Source organism: Pleurodeles waltl, chromosome 1_1 (assembly GCF_031143425.1).
Source record: "Pleurodeles waltl isolate 20211129_DDA chromosome 1_1, aPleWal1.hap1.20221129, whole genome shotgun sequence".
In the NCBI taxonomy this organism is placed as follows: Eukaryota; Metazoa; Chordata; class Amphibia; order Caudata; family Salamandridae; genus Pleurodeles; species Pleurodeles waltl.
Genome location: NC_090436.1, coordinates 969,180,373 through 969,200,805, shown reverse-complemented (window position 1 = coordinate 969,200,805; position 20,433 = coordinate 969,180,373). Strand labels below are relative to the sequence as shown.

The window sequence follows — 20,433 nt, the reverse complement described above, 5'->3', positions numbered from 1 at the left end:
CACCTTTCTGTCATCTAGCTCACACTGCCAATTTGCCAGACCACATAACACCCTATTTAAGTGAAGTATCACTCTTGATCCCTGTCAGCCCCCACTGGCTGTTGTGCTCTGGCGGTGATTTGTAAGAAATGGGTTTCCGGTTGAGGGGAGTAAACCCTTCTCAAGCAGCAAACACAATTCTTCTCAGAGTGAAGTCACAAGCAAACCCTAACTTAACCTGTGCTCAATTGTCAGGTAGCTTGGCAAAAGAGCAGTCATGCTTAACTCAGAGGCAATGTGTAAAGTATATGTGCATAAACATTCTGAAAACACACCACAAAAGGATGAATTTTAAATAAATAAAACAAGACCAAAAAGACAGAAATTCAATCAGTAGAACCAGAGATATTCTGTTTTAAATATTTTAGTAAAAATAGCCCCAGTAGGCATCAAGCGCCAACAGAGGATAATTGGTCACACTAGACCGCGAGAAAGTCACAAGTTCAGACCGATCGTGATGGAGCACAGCCCGGCTACAGGTGCCCAGTTAAGTTGCCTAAACTAAATACCTTCAATCCTCATTTGAGGAGTGTTGCAAGGATCTGTGTCAAAAATTAGTTGCTTAGCCGAAGCAATGTTTTGGTTCCGAGATGCAGCGAGGCCATGGGGCAAGGTCCTGCTGCATTGGCATCGAAGATCCAGTCGTTGAGGGTTTGCGATGCAAAGTCTGGAGTTGGGGATGCACCATGCAGTCGGGGTGATACTTTGGATCCGAGGAGCTGCAAAGCTGAAGTGCGGAGTCTGGTGGTGTTGAGGCTACCATCGACAAGGGATGCAAGAGCCTGCGAATATGAGGCATCATACAGTGCAGTTCCGATGCAGCGATGGGCTACGATGCAATGTGGGTCTTCCTGGTTGTTGCAATCCATGCTGCAGCAGCAATGCGTCAGTTCTAGTCCAACAGAGTGTTGTAAAGCAGTGTGACAGTCCTTCAGCAGCACAGTAGTCCTTCTTCCTGGCAGAGCATGCACACGTCCAAAAGTATACTGAAGTGGTTGTGTCTTAGGTCCAGTATTTATACCCAGTTGCACCATTGAAGAGGGGAGAAGCTTCTACAAGTCTCCCTTTGAAGCCCCCAGGCTTGATCCTACCTTCCCTGTCCTGGCTCCAGACTAACTACAGGGGTTATGCAGCCCTTTGTGTGGAGACATGACTCAGCCTACTCAAGTGTATTTGGGCCTGCACCCAGCTCCTTCCTCCCATCCTGCCAGTGACGGCCCATCCAGGCACACCTAAGCTCCCTACTGTGTGAGGCTGTATAGGAGAAATACACAAAGCTCTACTGTCAGCTACACCCAGTCATGTGATGCAGGTACAGGCTACAGACACTACATGGCTGAGGCAGGAAAAAGCCTACTTTATAAAAGTGGCATTTTCAAAATTGTAACTACAAATCCAACTTCATTATAAGTTAGGATTTTTGTTTGCAGTTCTAAAGGTATGAAACATGAACTGGTTACGTGATCCTTTTCGGAAATGAAAGCTGATTAAATGTAATAAGGTAACTCCAATGTTAGTCTACGGGAGAGGTAGGCCTTGCAGCAGTGAAAAATTGATTTAAGAGATTTTCACTAGCAGGACGTGTAAAACATAATATTGCGTGTCCTTTAGGGTGAGGTGTATAAAAAGGGATGGTTTGGGCCTGGCAAAATGTTTATTTTGCCAGGTCGACATGGCAGTTAGAAACTGCACACATAGGCTGCAATGGCAAGCCTATGATGTTTTAAGTGGGCGGTACAATCCGTGCTGCAGGCTCACTAGTAATTTTTAATTTACAGACCCTTGTTAATAGAGACTCACAAGTAAATTAAGTATGACAATTGTGGATAAGCTAAGATTACTAGTTGTAAGGAGGAAGCATATGCACTTTAGCACTGATTAGCAGTGGTAAAGTATTTAGAGTCCTAAGAACAGCAAAAATTAGATCAGTAAAAATGGAGGAGGAAGGCATAACATGGGGAGGGGGGCAATCATAAGGCTGTCCGGTCTAACAGAATTGCTCCCCACTTTGTCCCAAATATCACCTGTGCCTTAATCCCAACACTGTAGATGACCTTGAGTCTTTTGTTCCTGGGGAATTCTGCCACTCACAGAAATGTTTGTGGTTCTTTGATCACCCCAGCCCCTGCCCAACCCAAAGATTCCCTTTGGCATTGTGAACATAATGTGTTATACCCTGCTTAATCCAGTCTTATGGTCAATGTCTTTCACAACCTCCTCAGCAAAAGTCCCAAGATAAGGTCCATCACAAGGTCTGTGATATCTTCTCATCTGGCACTGTGTTTTATAATACTGTAGTCGTACCCTGTGCAGTGGCAAGTCTGACTCTAAGAAGGTGACTCTAGGTGGAGAAAAGATAAAACTATGTAAGAATCTATATCCAAATACAAAGGGCATAATGAGTATGTATCTTGATGAGGAGACTGGAACATTTGAAAAAGGCTTGGGAATGTGGGTAGTTGATTCTTGTTATGGGATGGCAGATACTTATTGCAAGTGAGACCCTAGGCATTCAACGGAGGTTCATACTCATGAACATGAGATTCTGTCTTGCAGCATTGTACCCTTATTGTATAGGCAACGGGTAGGGAGAGGGTGATGTAAAGCATGCAAGCTGCTGACTGATAGTGCTTTAATGCTAGCACCATTTAATGAGACTTGCATTTGGGGTAATCAGTGTTGGGATAATATGAGCCTATGCTCTACTCTGTAACACTTTGGTGTGTGTGTCAGAGTTAAGTTTGTTGTTAATGATGCAGGAGGATTTATATGACTTAGATGGACAGTTCCAGCACTTTATCATATAGGGTGGGAAACCCCGTCTATGGACCTAACTGCACAGCATGATCAGCCACCTGTTAATACTCATCGCCCTCTTAAACTGAATATGCCTAAAAAATGTTAACTTTCCTAGACTGCTCAGCCACGGATTTTCAGTGCTATATACAGTCAAGGTTATGGATGTATCTGTACCACTTCAGCTTTGGTTATTTTGCCCACTACCACGAGCTCTTTTGCTTGCAAAGACATATTGGTTGCTCATGTGCATGGATACATTTTTTTCTGTGCTCCTGTTACTCTTTTTATGTGTTTCAAGTCGAGTCTGTATGCTGTCCAAGTCCTCTGGCTATCTCTGAGTAACTTGTTTTTTCACCGGCAGTGCAGTGTAGTGAAATACGATTTTTAGTTGTGCCACACTTAGACTGTGCTGTGTTGTGCCAGAGAAATGCTTATATATGTTGTCCACTGAGGCTTTCTGAAGAGTGCCCTTTGTGTCTGAATGCTAGAGTGTACCTAATTTCTTCACTTCTTGATTGACTGCTTGTGGAGCTTGGGTTCCTATTTTTGCCTTCAAGAGCTACCTATCTTGTTGTGTCTCCTTGGGCTATGCAGTGGGCAACCATGGGTTATCACTTTGTGTGGCCATTTTGGCATGTTTTGGGGGTTGGTCTAATGACACTGCTTTATTCAGAATCATTGATGACAGTGCTTGCATTCATGTTGGACTTTTATGGGCAGAGGAACAGGTGTCATATTAATTGATGATGATGTGTTTCATGTGTGATTGATAAATGTAATGGGCAGGTGCAAAGTAGATAATCTTTGGGTTTACAGAGGTTGGTGTGATGGAGTGTCACACAGGCATGTTTGATGTCAATGCTGCTATTCAACTGGGATTTTAAAGAGTTTACAAGCGGTAAGGGGCAGGCAAAGCTTTGCCTAAGTGTGAGATAAAAAATATGTTTACACTACAGGGAGTGCAGAATTATTAGGCAAATGAGTATTTTGACCACATCATCCTCTTAATGCATGTTGTCTTACTCCAAGCTGTATAGGCTCGAAAGCCTACTACCAATTAAGCATATTAGGTGATGTGCATCTCTGTAATGAGAAGGGGTGTGGTCTAATGACATCAACACCCTATATCAGGTGTGCATAATTATTAGGCAACTTCCTTTCCTTTGGCAAAATGGGTCAAAAGAAGGACTTGACAGGCTCAGAAAAGTCAAAAATAGTGAGATATCTTGCAGAGGGATGCAGCACTCTTAAAATTGCAAAGCTTCTGAAGCGTGATCATCGAACAATCAAGCGTTTCATTCAAAATAGTCAACAGGGTCGCAAGAAGCGTGTGGAAAAACCAAGGCGCAAAATAACTGCCCATGAACTGAGAAAAGTCAAGCGTGCAGCTGCCACGATGCCACTTGCCACCAGTTTGGCCATATTTCAGAGCTGCAACATCACTGGAGTGCCCAAAAGCACAAGGTGTGCAATACTCAGAGACATGGCCAAGGTAAGAAAGGCTGAAAGACGACCACCACTGAACAAGACACACAAGCTGAAACGTCAAGACTGGGCCAAGAAATATCTCAAGACTGATTTTTCTAAGGTTTATGGACTGATGAAATGAGAGTGAGTCTTGATGGGCCAGATGGATGGGCCCGTGGCTGGATTGGTAAAGGGCAGAGAGCTCCAGTCCGACTCAGACGCCAGCAAGGTGGAGGTGGAGTACTGGTTTGGGCTGGTATCATCAAAGATGAGCTTGTGGGGCCTTTTCGGGTTGAGGATGGAGTCAAGCTCAACTCCCAGTCCTACTGCCAGTTCCTGGAAGACACCTTCTTCAAGCAGTGGTACAGGAAGAAGTCTGCATCCTTCAAGAAAAACATGATTTTCATGCAGGACAATGCTCCATCACACGCGTCCAAGTACTCCACAGCGTGGCTGGCAAGAAAGGGTATAAAAGAAGGAAATCTAATGACATGGCCTCCTTGTTCACCTGATCTGAACCCCATTGAGAACCTGTGGTCCATCATCAAATGTGAGATGTACAAGGAGGGAAAACAGTACACCTCTCTGAACAGTGTCTGGGAGGCTGTGGTTGCTGCTGCACGCAATGTTGATGGTGAACAGATCAAAACACTGACAGAATCCATGGATGGCAGGCTTTTGAGTGTCCTTGCAAAGAAAGGTGGCTATATTGGTCACTGATTTGTTTTTGTTTGGTTTTGAATGTCAGAAATGTATATTTGTGAATGTTGAGATGTTATATTGGATTCACTGGTAATAATAAATAATTTAAATGGGTATATATTTGTTTTTTGTTAAGTTGCCTAATAATTATGCACACCTGATATAGGGTATTGATGTCATTAGACCACACCCCTTCTCATTACAGAGATGCACATCACCTAATATGCTTAATTGGTAGTAGGCTTTCGAGCCTATACAGCTTGGAGTAAGACAACATGCATAAAGAGGATGATGTGGTCAAAATACTCATTTGCCTAATAATTCTGCACTCCCTGTATAGTCAGATGTGTAATGCTAGTTTTTGCCTGTCCTCCAATCTTACATCGTCCAAGATGATATCCTGTATTGTGGTGCAGGGTTTTTTAGATTGGCAAGTCTTCTATTACAGGAGAATTTACTGTGCACATTCCACCTTGAGACGCCTAGATGGACCATGTACTGAGTGTTGTTCTTAGGGAGCAGTTTGCAACAGCGGAACTTGGTAGGTCCTGTACTAGTCTGGACACAGGCTGGTCGAAAGGCATTGTAAAATGGTTCTATCAATTATGATTGGCTCTAGTGGGGTTTGCATGATGTTCACCTTGAAATATGCTTGGGATGTGTGGGTATGGTTTCATAGTGTGAACAGCGTTCTCAGCTTGCAGACAAGCTTCCCTGTTGTGTTTTCATGTGTGTGAGTGTTACATCCCCTGAAGGAGGAAGTTTCCACTGCGCCTTCATGAGTGTGAATGAAGCTCTGTGTCCACATGTACTTGTCGTTTTCAGTGTCTTTTCAAATTACCTATATGGTTCATTGTGTGTGTTTGCTTGATGAGTATCATCAACCCTTTCTAGTGGTTAGATGCCCTTGGCTGCTAAGTCGGTGTGTGTGACGAGGGTGTATATTAGTCTGCTAAGGCATCAGGTCTTGGGGATGTGCTGTTTTTTCAGCAGTTCAAACATTTTAAAAGCACTGCAGAGTTCCTTGTATATCTAACAGTTGTCAGGCAACAATAAAAATGGCAAGATAATTCTAGTGATTAATGTACCAGCTGGAGATCGAGTTTTGTCTAGTGCCAGTTTGACTCATCTAAGGTAGCGCAAAGGGTTATTTTTCCTGCTGCAACGAACGTGTACTATGAACATCACAGCACAGTATTTTATGGACAATGCTCAGTGGAATACTGCCTCTGTCAAGGGGATCTTTTTGTTACTGTGCAGTTCATATGTTACAATCATAATCTAGCACAGTGAACAAATGAACTGCCATCAAAGAGCTGCATGCAAACTTCATGGTACAGATTAAAAAGTTATGTTATTTTCCCATTCTTTGATTTTCCTAATTTTGCTTAAAAAGGGTTTGATCAGATAGAAATAAATTGTTATGGTAAAGTCAACCCTAACCACTGTTATGTTCTGAAGCCTGAATTTATGCTTCCCCAGACCAAGCCCTCTTATAAAATGTCTACCTGTATGGATGACATGTGAGTCCTACACCTTAGAGTACCCCTTGTCTTCTGTAATATTTTCAGTACTCTGATTTACACATGTATGATTCATTGTCTGTATGTGTGTCTGATGTAAAGTGCTCCAACACCCTATGCTGGTAAAAGAGGTGCTATAAAACCAATCAAATACATGTCAGAGAGGGGCTATAGAGAGAGGAGAGGCAATATTGGATGGTGATGGTGAGGGAATCATTGAAGAGCCCCAATAAAGCTTGCTGTATCCCGGTGCAGTGTAAGGTCATCATTCACTATTCTTTAAAAAGTAACATAATTGAATATATAATGAAAAATGTGTTGTAGAATGCACAGTGTTTGTATTTTTTTTCTAAAATGTTCCTTTGGGGCAAGAACCCCCCCAGGTCCCATCGCAGTGGTTCGGCTCACTTGCTATGCACCTATAGGGACTGGTCTGTCAACATTTGCCAGGGCTACTTGTTGTCCATTTGTTTGCTCAAGTGGTAGGTCTGCTTTTATAGTTACAATATTTGGTAAGATGTCTCTTCTCATTTTCTGATGGACTCATTGTCTGTTTCATTGGTTTGTTCGGTCCAGAACAAGAATGCAAAAAGATGGAACCTATTGAGACTGTTGATGACTATGAGATTAAGGGGGGAAATCTGAAGGTTAATACTAATAAAGCATAATTCAGAGGTGTGTGGTAATTAAACCACCTTTGGTTTTCAGCCCCCGATGATCATATTATTAACTTTAAAATGGGCACCTAACCAATCTTGCATCGCTGAAAAATCATGAACCAACAACAAGTATTTATGTAACTTTGATGACGCCTGGTTACATTTGGAATATGATATCATCATCGGACAGTTTGCAGATGTCCATGGGTTTTCAAGTTTCATTGTATCTATGATGGTATTTAAGAGCACATACTTAGAGGACATACATAACATAGGGAATATGACTGTGGTGTTCTAGTCTTCAAAACCAAATCTAAATTCAACAGAACTAGCATACTATAACTCCAAAAGCTGTGAAGTGCACCACTGAAGATTAAAATCTGCAAGAACTGCCAAACAGAGGGGAGTAGCCAGTATTGGTGCAGCTGGTGCAATGCACCGGGGGGCAGAGGTAGGTATGGACCACCTGTCCTGCACCAGCTGGAGTTATTTCAGAGGCTCCCAGTTCTGATTCGTTTTTTCAGAAACCCCTCATGCCTGGGATGGGTTTACTTTTTCTATGGGGAGGGTCCAGAGGGAGTAGAGGATAAGGCAATAATGAAGGAGAAAAAATGTTGAAAGAAAAGGAAAGGGTGAAAAGAAACCGTTAGAAAGAGAGAAAGTAATAGGGTTGAGTGAGAAAGAGAAAATAGATACGGATGAGCAAACTGGGTACGGAAAAATGAAGAGGAAGGAACCGGAAATAAGGAATGGAGGAGGAGGGAACTGAGGATGAGTGAGAGACAGAAGAGGGGGAAGAGAGAGACTGAGGTAGGGGATAGAGAAGAGAGCAATAAATGGATGAAGGTGGTTAGAAAAGTGCCAGAATGGAGACAGGGAGAAACTCAGAGACCTGTAATTTAAATTAGTGTAGTAGGTGCAATGACACCAGGGTGCCGGTGTGCGATGGGCATTCTGTACCTTATTTATAAGAGTATTTTAGTACCGATTAAGGGGGGCCAGTTGCGTTGTTTGCAAACGGACCTTTACAAAGTAGAATACACAAAACGTGTTCCCTTGAACTACTTTTTATATATAAGACGGGGTATTGCGTCTGTACATTCAACAAACGCCTCATTTTTCGAAAAGGTTTCATGTGTGGCACTTCCTGAACCTTGAAGTTAACACGTTCAGCATCACAAAAAACTGGTGTCATCTGCTTAGTTGCATTATACCACGTGTATAGGTGGGCACATTTTGAAGAAAAACACAAACTTACGCATTTTGTATGCGAAACACGAACCAAAAAAAGTAGAAAATGTTGAAGTTTCAAGACTGACGATAGAAAATTGCATTTTTTTTTTTGCCGATTCGTTTTACTTGCATCTGTAAAATAAATTAAGGACACATTGAATTTTCGTGTTTCTCTCAAGTGTACAAATACAGTGAATATTGCATCATGATTAATTTGTTCATTTAGTAATTTAAATCATATTAGACACAAAACTAAAGAGCCTAATTCTACTATCCTATGAGGTTAATGGTGCAGGACTAACAATTACCGGTCTCTTTGATTTTTCCAGTGGTCATGTGCAATGGGCATATAAAGCCAAAACAATCAATGCTAATTTTTGTAATCATATATGCTTGCACAGTGATAATTCTACAGTTTTATTCTGCTGCCAAAAAAAGACAAGTCAAATGTGAGCCTACTAGATTCTTTCACATAAAAGACTCCACCAGAAAAATGCTAAGATGCCATTAGATGCACCACCTACATGGACACACCAACCAGCTACAAGGAACACCTCACATTTCAAGATATGCATCACAGCCAATTTCTCCCTGTGTGGAACTCTTGTATACAGACCACCAGGGCATTGCACCAATTTTTGCTAGCAACACCCCTGGCTTCATTGTACCCCTCCTCATCAACACCAGCACCTTTTTCCCCCTTAGACACCTTAAAGTTCACCTAGGAGATCAGACCGACCAAAACTAAATGGCTGTTCTAGAAAACCTTGCAAAGATTGGCCTCACCCATATTTGTGAATTAGCCCACACCGCAGACCCCTATTGGACCTGATTTCCTTCTCAATCAGCTAAATCATAGTCAAAAGCCAGCAAGTATGACCTGGATAGACCATGCCCTTGTCAGTTTCAGCATATCCATCTGCACTACCACAGACCTACCACCACTGAAACTGCCTGCCACAGGTGGAAAAGCATCAAAGAAGAGCAATGGGCTTCTGCCCTCTCTGCGTACTGGCCCGAGCACACCAGCAACTTGCCAAAAGCCATAAAGAAGCTCAAAAGCTGGATCACCGCACGTGCCCACACTCTGGCATCCCTGAAGTGTAACTGAATGACAAAATCCTGACCACAGGTCTGCTGGTACACAGAGGAACTCCTGCTGACCAAACGCCACTGCAAGCAACTGGAGCGCAAATGGCGTACAGGTCAAGACATCACAGAGAAAGACCTCTTCAAACCAGCGCTAAGACACTACCACCATCAGATATGGAACTCCAAGCACACAGCTCTTGCAATTCGTATGAAAGCCAGCACTAACAGCCGCAAGGAAAATCTTAGCCATCATCAATGATTTCATCAGGACTCCTGCCACCTTCAGCAAGGTCCTCTTCTCAGAAGACCTTTTCAACAAGCTCTGGAATTCTAATGCAAAAAAATGACCACCATATAGAGCAGCTTTGAACCTCAACTGAACCCTGTTACCATTGCAGTTCAACTTCCCATCATGGCCGAAGAACAAACCTGAGACCTTTTACCCCATCGTCACAATCAGTGAACCCGCTGCTACCATGAAGATCATCGACCTTGGGGGCCACATCAGACCCTTGCCCCATCACGCCTTCACCAAAATACTCCTACCGTTCAGTAAAGCACTAACACCCATCAACTCAACCACATTTCCGAACACCTGGAAACAAGCCACTGTCACACCCTTCTCAAGAAACCATCAGCTGACCCAACTATGCTTTCCAACTACACTCTTCTCCCTCTTACAATAACTGCCAAAGGTCTTAGTGAAACTAATCAATGGAAGCCTCACTACCCGTTTCCCCCAGCAACCACCAACTCCTCGACTCCATGCAGTTGAGGCCATGCAGTCTAGATTCAGGCCTAAGTGCAGCACACTAACAGTACTCATCCCCAACATAGACAACATCTGTATGATCCTTGACAGAGGAGACATTTCAGACCCTATTCTTGTGGACCTCTCAGCAGCACTTAACACTGTTTCACACTACATCCTCATCAGGAGCCTGCATGAGACTGGCATCGAAGGACCAGCTCTCCACTGGACCTGCTTCTTTTTTAAAAAAAATATTTTTTTATTAACATTTTATTACTTAATAAACAGTATTATGTTTACAGCACCATCTTGTTTGCTTCGTGTTAGTGCATAACAGTGTTAATATCACTACTGTCTACATTGTTTGAATGTTCTACTTCATTAATTATTCGATAACCTTTATACTTTAAACTTATGCAAGAATAGAACATCAGTGGAGCTTCTTCTCGTATGGGTTGCCCAATTGGCCTGGTGTAGCAAAGTCATGTTTTCCTAGCTATTATACAACACCTTTAACTTGTTTCAAACATTAATCAACTTAAACTTAAACACGATGGCAATGTAGGGGGTGGAGGCTGCTAATGCAGGGGGATGCCATTTCTTGGCTTTTCCAGTATGTATGGCGTCATTACTCATAGACTTGTCTGGTTTCAGGTGGGTGGGGCGTCTACCGGGTCCAACCTGTCTGTTACTCAATATCCTGGGCTCTGTCCTCTGTTGTCCGCCTTCTGTTCAACATCGGCCTTATCGTGTCTTCCCTTATCATGTCCTAGAGGGCGAGGCAACATCTCCTCCCTTCCTATGTTTATCCAGTCTCCACTCCTGTTGGTGTGTCTGCGTCCGCTGTTCTCAATATATTGTCCCAGCTTGTCATTGCTACTTCCCATTTCTGTGCTATAGGGTGGCGACGCAGTCCCCTCCCCTCCTCGCTCTTCAGGACCTGGAGTTCGGCTCTAGCCCATGTTGTAACGTCTTGTCTCCACCCAACCCGGGGGGGCCGAAACTGTGCCTTCCAGTTCTTCGTGATCTGTCTCCTATATAATACCAGTGCCAGACTCAGAAATCGGGCCTCCACTCTTCCCCGCGGCAACCCATCCCCAAAGCCCATCAAACATCTGTCAGGGGTCGGAGTCAGGTTCATATTAAGGAGTCTCGATAGGTCGGACATCACCTCTTCCCACCCCAGTTGGATCTCTGGACAGGTCCACACCATGTGGTCAAAATTTGCGTCTACATTTTTACATCTGGGGCACACCCTAGGAACTCCCCCATAGATTACTGTTAGCCGATGTGGGGTGAGGTACGTTCTGTGGAGGTAATTATATTGTATATATCTCAGTCGCGTGCTGCGAGCGACGGTCCGGGGGTAAGCCAAAGCTCTGTTCCATTCCGCATCTGACGGTTCCCTACCGACTGTCCTCCCCCATCTCTCTCTCAGTGGCCGCAGGGAATCTAGTGCATCCTCAACTTGAACTCGGTATAATTTAGATATCAGATGGGACTCATCTCCTGATGTCAATAGGAGATGCAGCACCCTGTGGGTGGCCGGTTCCGCGTTGACCGTGATCCAGTGCGTTTTCAGCACATGTATCAGTTTATGATACATAAGGAACTGACCCGGGGAGACTCCACTGTCAACAAGATTAGTGAAAGACCTCATCACTCCCTCCTGAAACAGGTCTCCCATCGTTTCTATTCCTGCTCTCCTCCAGGTTCCGAGGCTCATGCCTCCCAGGTTCCTCTCACCAGCCTCGATCGTAAGTACCGCCAAGGGTAGGGCCGGAGAGTACGGGGGGACAGTGCCATCCCTTTTCACGCACCTCTTCCAACATGCTGACGCCACTTTTGTCATCGGGCTGTGCATGTGGGGATTAAGCTTCCTATTTGTCATTCAAGCAATGAACTGATTTATGTCCTCCACTACTTGGTCGGTGTACCTCTCCAGGTGACCCTTACCTGTGAGCCACCCGGCAACCCATTGCAGCTGGGATGCCAGGTAGTAGGCTTCAAAATCTGGCGCTCCTAGACCCCCCTTGTTAGTTGGCCTGCATAGTATCTGGAGCGAGGTGCGTCTACGACCATCATCCCATATAAGTTCCCTGAGTAGGGTGTTTAGTTCACGAAACCACGCTGTTGGAATCAGAAGGGGCAGGTTAGCGAAGTAGTATAGAAGCCGGGGCAGCATGACCATTTTGGACAATGCTACTCTGGCCATTATCGACAATTTCAGCGATCGCCAGAACCCCACCGAGGACTTTAGAGATCGTAGGGCTCTGCCCAGGTTACCCTTGTGCAAGTCTGCCCTGTCGTGAAACACCTGTATGCCCAAGTACTTAAAGGTTCGAGGGGCCCAAATCATATCCCTAGGGCATGTTGTCGGGCGTTCGACGCCCGGAGCCAAAGGGAACACGCATGTCTTGCTACGGTTGAGGCAAAGTCCAGATATGTTCCCATAGTTCTCCAGCACTCCCAGCGCCCATGGGAGATCCTTCTCTCCGTCCCTAAGGTAGACAAGTATATCATCAGCATATAGCGAGATGATATGTTCTTGGTGTCCCCATTCCACTCCTCTACCCACGCCCTCCTGCCGCATCTGGGACGCCAGCGGCTCGATGGCCAGGGCGAATAACAGTGGGGACAATGGGCAACCTTGTCTGGTTCCCCTGTGAATTGGGTAAGTTCCGGACACTGTTTTACCTGTTCTCACTCTTGCCAGCGGTGACGTGTACAACAAGTCCACCCATTTGACCCAATCTTCACCCATTCCCATACGGAGCATCACTGCTCTCAAGTAGTCCCATCTGATCGAGTCAAATGCCTTCTCAAAATCCACCGCGAGCAACACCCCTGCTGCAGGTTTCGTGTCGCTAGGCATATTCAGGACCGCAAAGAGACGTCTCAGGTTTAAGGAGGTGCTGCGATTCGGGACGAAACCATTCTGATCTACATGTACCAGAGTTGGTACAAGAGGGAGTAAACTGTTGGCCAAGATCTTGCTTAGTATTTTAAAATCACTGTTTAGCATTGACAGGGGGCGGAAGTCAGTCACCGAAGGTTGCCTAGATTTTGTCTTAGGGAGTGGGACTACCATTGCCTCTCTCATGGTGCACGGCATTATCCCATTCTGTAGCGATTCTGTATACATCTCTACCAACTGGGGGGTCAGTTGCTTCTCGAATTTTTTATAAAAGTCCATGGGGAGGCCGTCTGTTCCCGGGGTCTTCCCTGAGGCTAATTGAGCTATAGCTTCACTGACCTCCGCCACCGTCACTGGGCCCCCCAGCCTATCCCTGTCTCCGGCCATCAGGCTCGTTATAGGTATATGTTGTAGGTAATTATCAAAGACCTCCGTACTGATTTCAGCCGGTTTTCCATATAAAAAGGTGTAATAATCCTTGAATGCATCATTTACAGGGCCTGGTCTACTTCTGCATGACCCTTCCTTATCCAGCACATTTGTGATGGGCTCGGCCTCTCCACCCGGCCTCACCAACCAGGCTAACATTTTCCCAGACCTACCCTCTTCAGATTGTAGGGAGGCAAAGTATTTTTGTGTGCTGTGGCATCTGAGTTGTTCTTCGATCTGGGAATGGTCCCTCTTTGCCTGATTATATTTCTCATTTACTAGTGTGCCAGCCCCCTGAGTAAGTTCTCCCTCATGTATTATCTTCTCTAGCGCAGTCAGCTCCCTTTCAAGTGTGCGTCTCACTCCGGCCGATTGTCCAAGACAAAAACCCCTTGTCACCACCTTGAGGGCCTCCCATTCAGTAGATCTAGAGGTGGTGGATCCACTGTTAAATTGAATATGGTCAGTCAGGTGCTGTCTCAGGGCGTCTCTATATGCTGGGTCCTCAAGTGCTGTAGGGGACAATCTCCAGGCCGGAATGGGGGGCCTAATCTCTGCTGCCATCCATGTTACCAATAGAGGGCTGTGGTCGGACAGTGTACGGCCCAGATATTCTGAGTGAACCATCCCACGTGCAAGGTCTGCCGTACACGCCACCCTGTCGATTCTGGTGTGGAGTCGGTGAAGGCCCGAATAATATGAGTAATCCCTGTTGTGTAGGTGTTGTTCCCGCCATATATCCACCAGCCCCCAGTAGCTCATCCATTCACTAAGTTTCCCAGCTATCTTACTTGACATTGCACCCTGCAGTGGGGGGGAGGATCTATCCAAGTCTACATCTAATATACTATTGAAGTCCCCTCCAACCAAAAGCTCTCCTCTCCTCTGGCGGGTGAGGTGGCTCGATAATTTCGTCAAAAAGGGGATCTGGTCTTGATTTGGGGCATACATGCAGCATAGGACAATCGGTGTGCCGTATAGCCTTCCCTCCAGAATCACGAACCTCCCCTCACGATCTATGTTGGAAGCTTCTATCTCTAGGGGAACCCCTGCACGGATCCAGATCATTACTCCCCTTGCGTACGCTGAGTACTCTGTTGCGAACACCCGCCCCCTCCACCTACGTCTCAATCTCTCAGGTTCACCAGCCGCCAGGTGGGTCTCCTGTAGCATTGCTACCTGTATATTCCTCCTTTTTAAATAAGCCACTATTTTGTGTCGCTTGGCCGGTGACCCCATCCCTCTAACGTTCCACGTTAAGAAATTGTATTCTGCCATGTTGGTGATTTTTAAATTTACATTGGCTACTCTTTGCTACTCTTACCGTCTGCTGTCCCCTGGTCATTAGTGAAGCACTGTTGTTACGCAACCATTCACCACCCCCTGCCATCCTAACTTGTAACTGCTTATCCCAACTCCCCCTCCCCAGGGCACATCTCAAACAGTAGGCTGCCCAAAAACAGAAAAAACACCCGTGCAACAGTGCAGCATGTTTAATCTTTTAGTTGCAGTTCTCGCCAGTCCACCTGTACAGGCGAGATTCCAGTAGGGGGGTGGCCCTGCACGGAGGGGCCACTAGTGCACCATTTGCGCCCACCCCAGGGTGTCCGGTAAGCCTCTGGGCCTCAGAGGTCATCTGCAGTTTGTGGGGTCACTACCGGGGCCTGCACCGAGCTGCTCGAGCCCCCCAACGGTGACATCACAGTCTCATCAGATTCACCGCCAGAGTCCTCCCGGGGGGTCCCCTCTCCGTTCACACGGGCCGCTGCCTCCAGTGCTGCTCTTCTGCCACTTTCTTTTTGGTTCCGGGATGGCGCCAAGCGTGGGCGACTTCGGGTCCGTCTTCCCCTGGGGGGCCGGCGCGGTCCACCCCCGGTTGGGCCCCCCCTCCCGAGCCGCTCTGTCTGGGTCCCATGAGCTTCCAGCCATTCCCATGCCTCCTCCGGGGATTGAAGAAATGTTGTTTTACTGTCAAGCATTACTTTCAGCTTAGCCGGGTACAGCAACGAATATTGTATACCTTCGTCCCTTAGAGCCCTTTTGACTGCCATGTATGAGGCACGCTTACTCTGTACCTCTACTGTAAAGTCCAGGAACAGCGTGACTTCGCCATTTGCTACCTTAAATGGGCCCTCTTCTCGCGCCCTTTGTAGCAAGATGTCCCTGTCTCTATAGTGCAGTAATCTTGCGATCACCACTCGGGGGGGCCTGCCCGGCGCCAGGGGCCTCGCAGGCACGCGGTGTGCTCTTTCCATAGTGTAAAATGAAGTCAGCCGGCCCGGTGCCACCACTGTGCTCAACCATTTTCCCAGGAATTCCACCATATTTGATCCTTCTGCCCCCTCCGGGAGGCCCACCACTCGCACGTTATTCCACCGGCTTCTCCCCTCTGCGTCCTCAGCTCTTCGCTCTAGTCGCATCACTCTATCTCTGAGATGCGACATTTCGGCCTGCAGGTCTTTTAGTTTTGGTGCGATGTCGGCCAGTGTGGTTTCTGTCTCTTTGACTCTGTCCGATAATTTGTGATGGTCAGCCCTCAAGAGGCCCAGTTCGACCGCGACCTGATTGATGTCGTGTTGCAGTGTTAACTTAGTGTCTTCTATCGCACCTAATATTTTGTCCAGGGTGTCCTGTACATCGACCTGCAGTGGACCCTGCACGTCCCCCCCCCTGCGCCCGGGGGTCGCTGTGCCGTCCATGACTTTAGCCCTGTGGCGGTTCTTAGGGGACATCGATTGCGTAGGAGATCGTCCCCCCCAGTGGCGAATCTGACCACGGTGCGTTAGCTCAGGGGATCCCCCATCTAGGACTTCCGTCTCAAGCGCAGTTCAAAGCCAGGTAGAATCCCATCAGCACCAGAGACCCGTGCTTTCTCGCTCTGGATCTCCGTGGACTCGGGCGCGTTGCACCAGGACACGAGGCACCACACCAGTTCGATCACAGTAGTCGTCACTTCAGGGGCCAGACCGGTCCGGTCAGGCAAGGCGCCCACTATCGACCATCCCCCGTGGTGGGCCACCGCGCGGGGTACCGCGGACCGCTCCAATCCTGTTTCGGCAGGCGAGCCCTGCTAGGCAGTTCATCCACTCTTAAGGAGGTGCCGCAAAGCGCCGCTGTGCCTTACCCCCGGGCCATCGGCCGTCCGCCGATACTCAGTTCCTCGATTGGCATGCCCCAGTCGGGGTCACCCCGGGATTCCCATCTCCCCAGATGCAGCCGGGCGATCCTTCATGCTCTGTGGCCCGGGGCCCACCATGTTAGTCCCAAGCTCAGGGGCCAGCGCTCCGTTCACGCAGTAGGCCACCACGGGCACGACCATCCAACAGGGGGCCCCTCTATCCGCCGATCGTCTCGCTCGGCCGAGGGTCCGGTACTTTCCTCCCTCAGGGCGGCCCTCCCGGGGCCCGGCCCGTTCCACAGGTGTGTGCCGGTGTTCAAAGTGGGTGTCCGCTACACCAGAGGCCCCTTCCGCCAGACACACCGTGCCGCATGCAGGGTCGGCGCCACAGCAAGGCTCCCGGCAGCCGGGCCCCCGTTCTTGTAGCTTCTCCTTACTTGCGAGGATGGGGACGGAGAGCCCGCACGCACCCCCGGTCGCCGTCACACCGTCCTCTGCGGTCTCGGAAACACAAGGCTTTCCACGATCAGCCCTGCAGCAACCCCCAGGCAGGAGGGGGGGCGCCCCCGTCTCCCCAGCCGCGGTCGGCTGGCTCCCTCTCAAACGGCGCGCGGTCCCACGCCCAGCCGCGTGCCCGCTCACTCGCTCAGTCTGGCTCCCGGCATTAACGCGGCGACAGGCCCCAGGCCGTGGGGCTCGCCGGCCGTCTCCGACGGGCTCCGCCAGGCTCGCTCTGGGCTCCACTGGTGCTCGGGTCACCCACACGGGTTCCCGCACTCGCTCCCCGTCAATTTGCCCCGGGGGGTGGCCCAGGATAACAGGAGACGTTTAGGCCCCTCCGGAGCAGACGGATCAAGCGTGCGCCATCTTTGGCTTCGTGGCCACGCCCCATCCACTGGACCTGCTTCTTCTTAAAGGATAGAAAACAAGCTGGCAGCTTGACATCTTACTCCTTGGAAGCCTGCAAACTCATCTGTGGAGTACCTTATGGTTTGTCGCCCAGCCCGCCCTTTTCAACGCATACATGGTCCCTCTAGCCAATGTCGTCTGTGCACACATCACCATCCTCTCCTATGCCAACACTCATACGCTGCCAATCCAAAAAGAGCACCAACACGAGAAACCAGTTCATTGCTTGCATTACCGAGCTCAACCTCAACACCGACATGACACAAATAGTGATCTTTGACACCTCACCGTGGGATTCGAACTGAAGCCCAATCAAACTCAGGCAGACACCCACACCAGGAACCTCAGAATAATCATCAACAGCAATCTGGACCTGACCACACAATTCAAAACCATCACTGCATCTTGCTGCCAGACCCTAGAAGATGCTGAGAAAGATCTTCAAATGGCTAATAGGCAACACTAAAAAAACTGTCACTCACACCCTAGTCACCAGCAACTAGGACTATCGGAACACCCTTAACGCCAGGATTACTTTTCAGCTCACTAGCAGACTACAAACAATCCAGAACTCCGCACCAGAGTCATCCTCAGCCTTCCACACAGAACTCACATCACACCACAGCTCAGGGAACTCCACTGGCTCCAGATACACAAATGCGCTCATTTCAAACTCTTCATACATGCATTCAAGGCACTACACAACTTAGGCCCCACATACCTGGACAGCTGCATCTCCTTTCATCAACCACCCAGACACCTCCGCTCCTGAGGAGTCCTACTCATGCACATCTTGTGCATTAATAGAACCAGATAATGAGAATGGGCGTTCACTTACATCACCGCTAAAGCATGTTAGGCTTCCTCTTCACATCAGAGCATCCTCCTCTCTTCTTCAATTGCACAAGAAGCTAAAGCCCTGGCTTTTCAGTTAACCTACCAAAGCACAACTGAGAACAGACACCTGCACAGCGCCAGGATACCCTTGCAGGTGATAGTGCGCTTTACAAATACACATATTATGACATAACATAACAATCAGGAGAGTGGGGATCAGGTGGGATGAACCTGCATCATTAACAAATATTTTTTGTGGTTTATAAAAGGTGATTAAAAAATCTCACATTTAAGTCTTTCCTCTGTGTGACATACTGAAAATAAATTTAAGGTGTGCAACGATTTTGTGCACCAGTAAAGCTAGCAATGTCTCAACTATTAGTTTTTTGACCTTTTACAAAATTTCCAGGCATTGAATTTGCCCACTCAAAGTTTTTTTCCAATATCTTAAAGTGAAAATTGCCTTTTCCTGTTCAATGCTAGTGAAGCTTTTCTGGCAGTAATGCTAATGCCTACAGAATCTTTCAGTGCAAGTTTACCTCTGCTGAAGCTTTTCTATGTACTGTGTAGGAAAAAACAATGAAAATGTCTTTACAAGAAACTTGGTAATCTTGGCTGATAATCTGCTCTGAAATTCTTCCAATTACACATATTTCAGTAGCCTTATGTCAGGGCATACTTAACAAAATATTTTGCCAGGTTTTATTCAGTGACATTTCTGTGTGGAAAAACTGCCATGGTAATGCTTTATTTTTTACACCACGTTGTTGATTCAGGCACAAACTCCTGTTTAATGCCAAACATTACTGCAGCCAACAGAACAAAGGACTAACTGTTTTCTTCTAAGTATAACTTATGCAGAATCATTTTGTAAGCACTTAGTAAGGCTATGTATGGCATAAACTGTCACAAAACTCACTATTTTCATGCAAAAGTGGGAGGCAACAACTCTGAAACTTGTGGATTTTCTAAGATTTCCATAAACTTCTGAGAAGGCAACAAAACTAAATGTGGGTGATAAATTCCGCTTCACCCGTGGAGTTGGTGGAAATTTAGATACTCTGAGTTGCGTTTGAAACATGGACTTCCAGGCAAATTCCGCCAACCGCTGCATAGTGAAAGTTTTACCGCACACGGCACACCAAAGGTGAATTGGCAAGTGAGATTTCGGGTCCACTAGAGTGATTTCTTGTCGCTAGAAGGGCATCTAATGAGATTTCTGCAACGTGGGCGGTCACGACCGTTCATGGTCAGAAAGCTGCTGCTCCAGTAGAAAATCTATTCCAATGGCAGCAAGATCGTTTTGAGAAGCAGCTCTTCTGGCATACAGCATGGTGCCATTCAGGCTGATTTTTCAAAGCAGAATGAGCTCCTGGTCCTACAAATCAGTGCAAGAAGTGAAACATACTATTTCCATCCGTTCACAGAACTCCCCTGAATCTCACTGAGTTTTCATGTAACTCCGCAGAATTTCACAGCGTGAGACTTCACAATGTCGCCCGCTGCTAAGATAAATATGGATAATTTGATGTGTATCCTGGACATTCCTGCCGAGTAAGTATTACAGCAGCTCTTCAGACTTGAAAATGTATTTCTTTCATTATTATTTCAAGGTCTTTAATTCAGTGGAGATAATTAAGAAGGACGATGCTGTCACAAAGTATATCACAAATCAATCCAGGACCACTTACTAGCCGATCTTCAGTTATCAATCCGATTCATGAATTTCATAAGTTGAGGGGATATTACTTAGGCTCTGTTCTTCCTCACTATTATTGGATTTGGTAGCTTAATTTTAATAGTTATAGGATAGGTTACACTTCCACTAAGTCTTGTGATGCCTCCAGAAAGCTAGAGAGTGGGAGGCTCGATAGCTCACTAAGATGACCTTTACGAGGTAGTACATTGAGGATGTAGTACTCTTTGGGGCCCACACTACATTTTACTGGTCTTTCCTG

General features: G+C 46.9%; 1 protein-coding gene across 2 annotated transcripts in view; it reads right to left on the bottom strand.

The window, feature by feature from the left end:
- The window catches only part of C1_1H4orf54 (chromosome 1_1 C4orf54 homolog), a 62,633-nt gene that overhangs the window by 17,819 nt on the left and 24,381 nt on the right, over positions 1–20,433 (bottom strand). The window contains exon 2 of one of the 2 annotated variants that reach the window (XR_011202558.1): positions 8,448–8,554. The exons of the other annotated variant lie outside the window; for it this stretch is intronic. The gene's annotated coding sequence lies outside the window, so the exon portion shown is untranslated. The remainder of the gene's footprint in view (positions 1–8,447; positions 8,555–20,433) is intronic. 2 annotated transcript variants of the gene reach the window in all.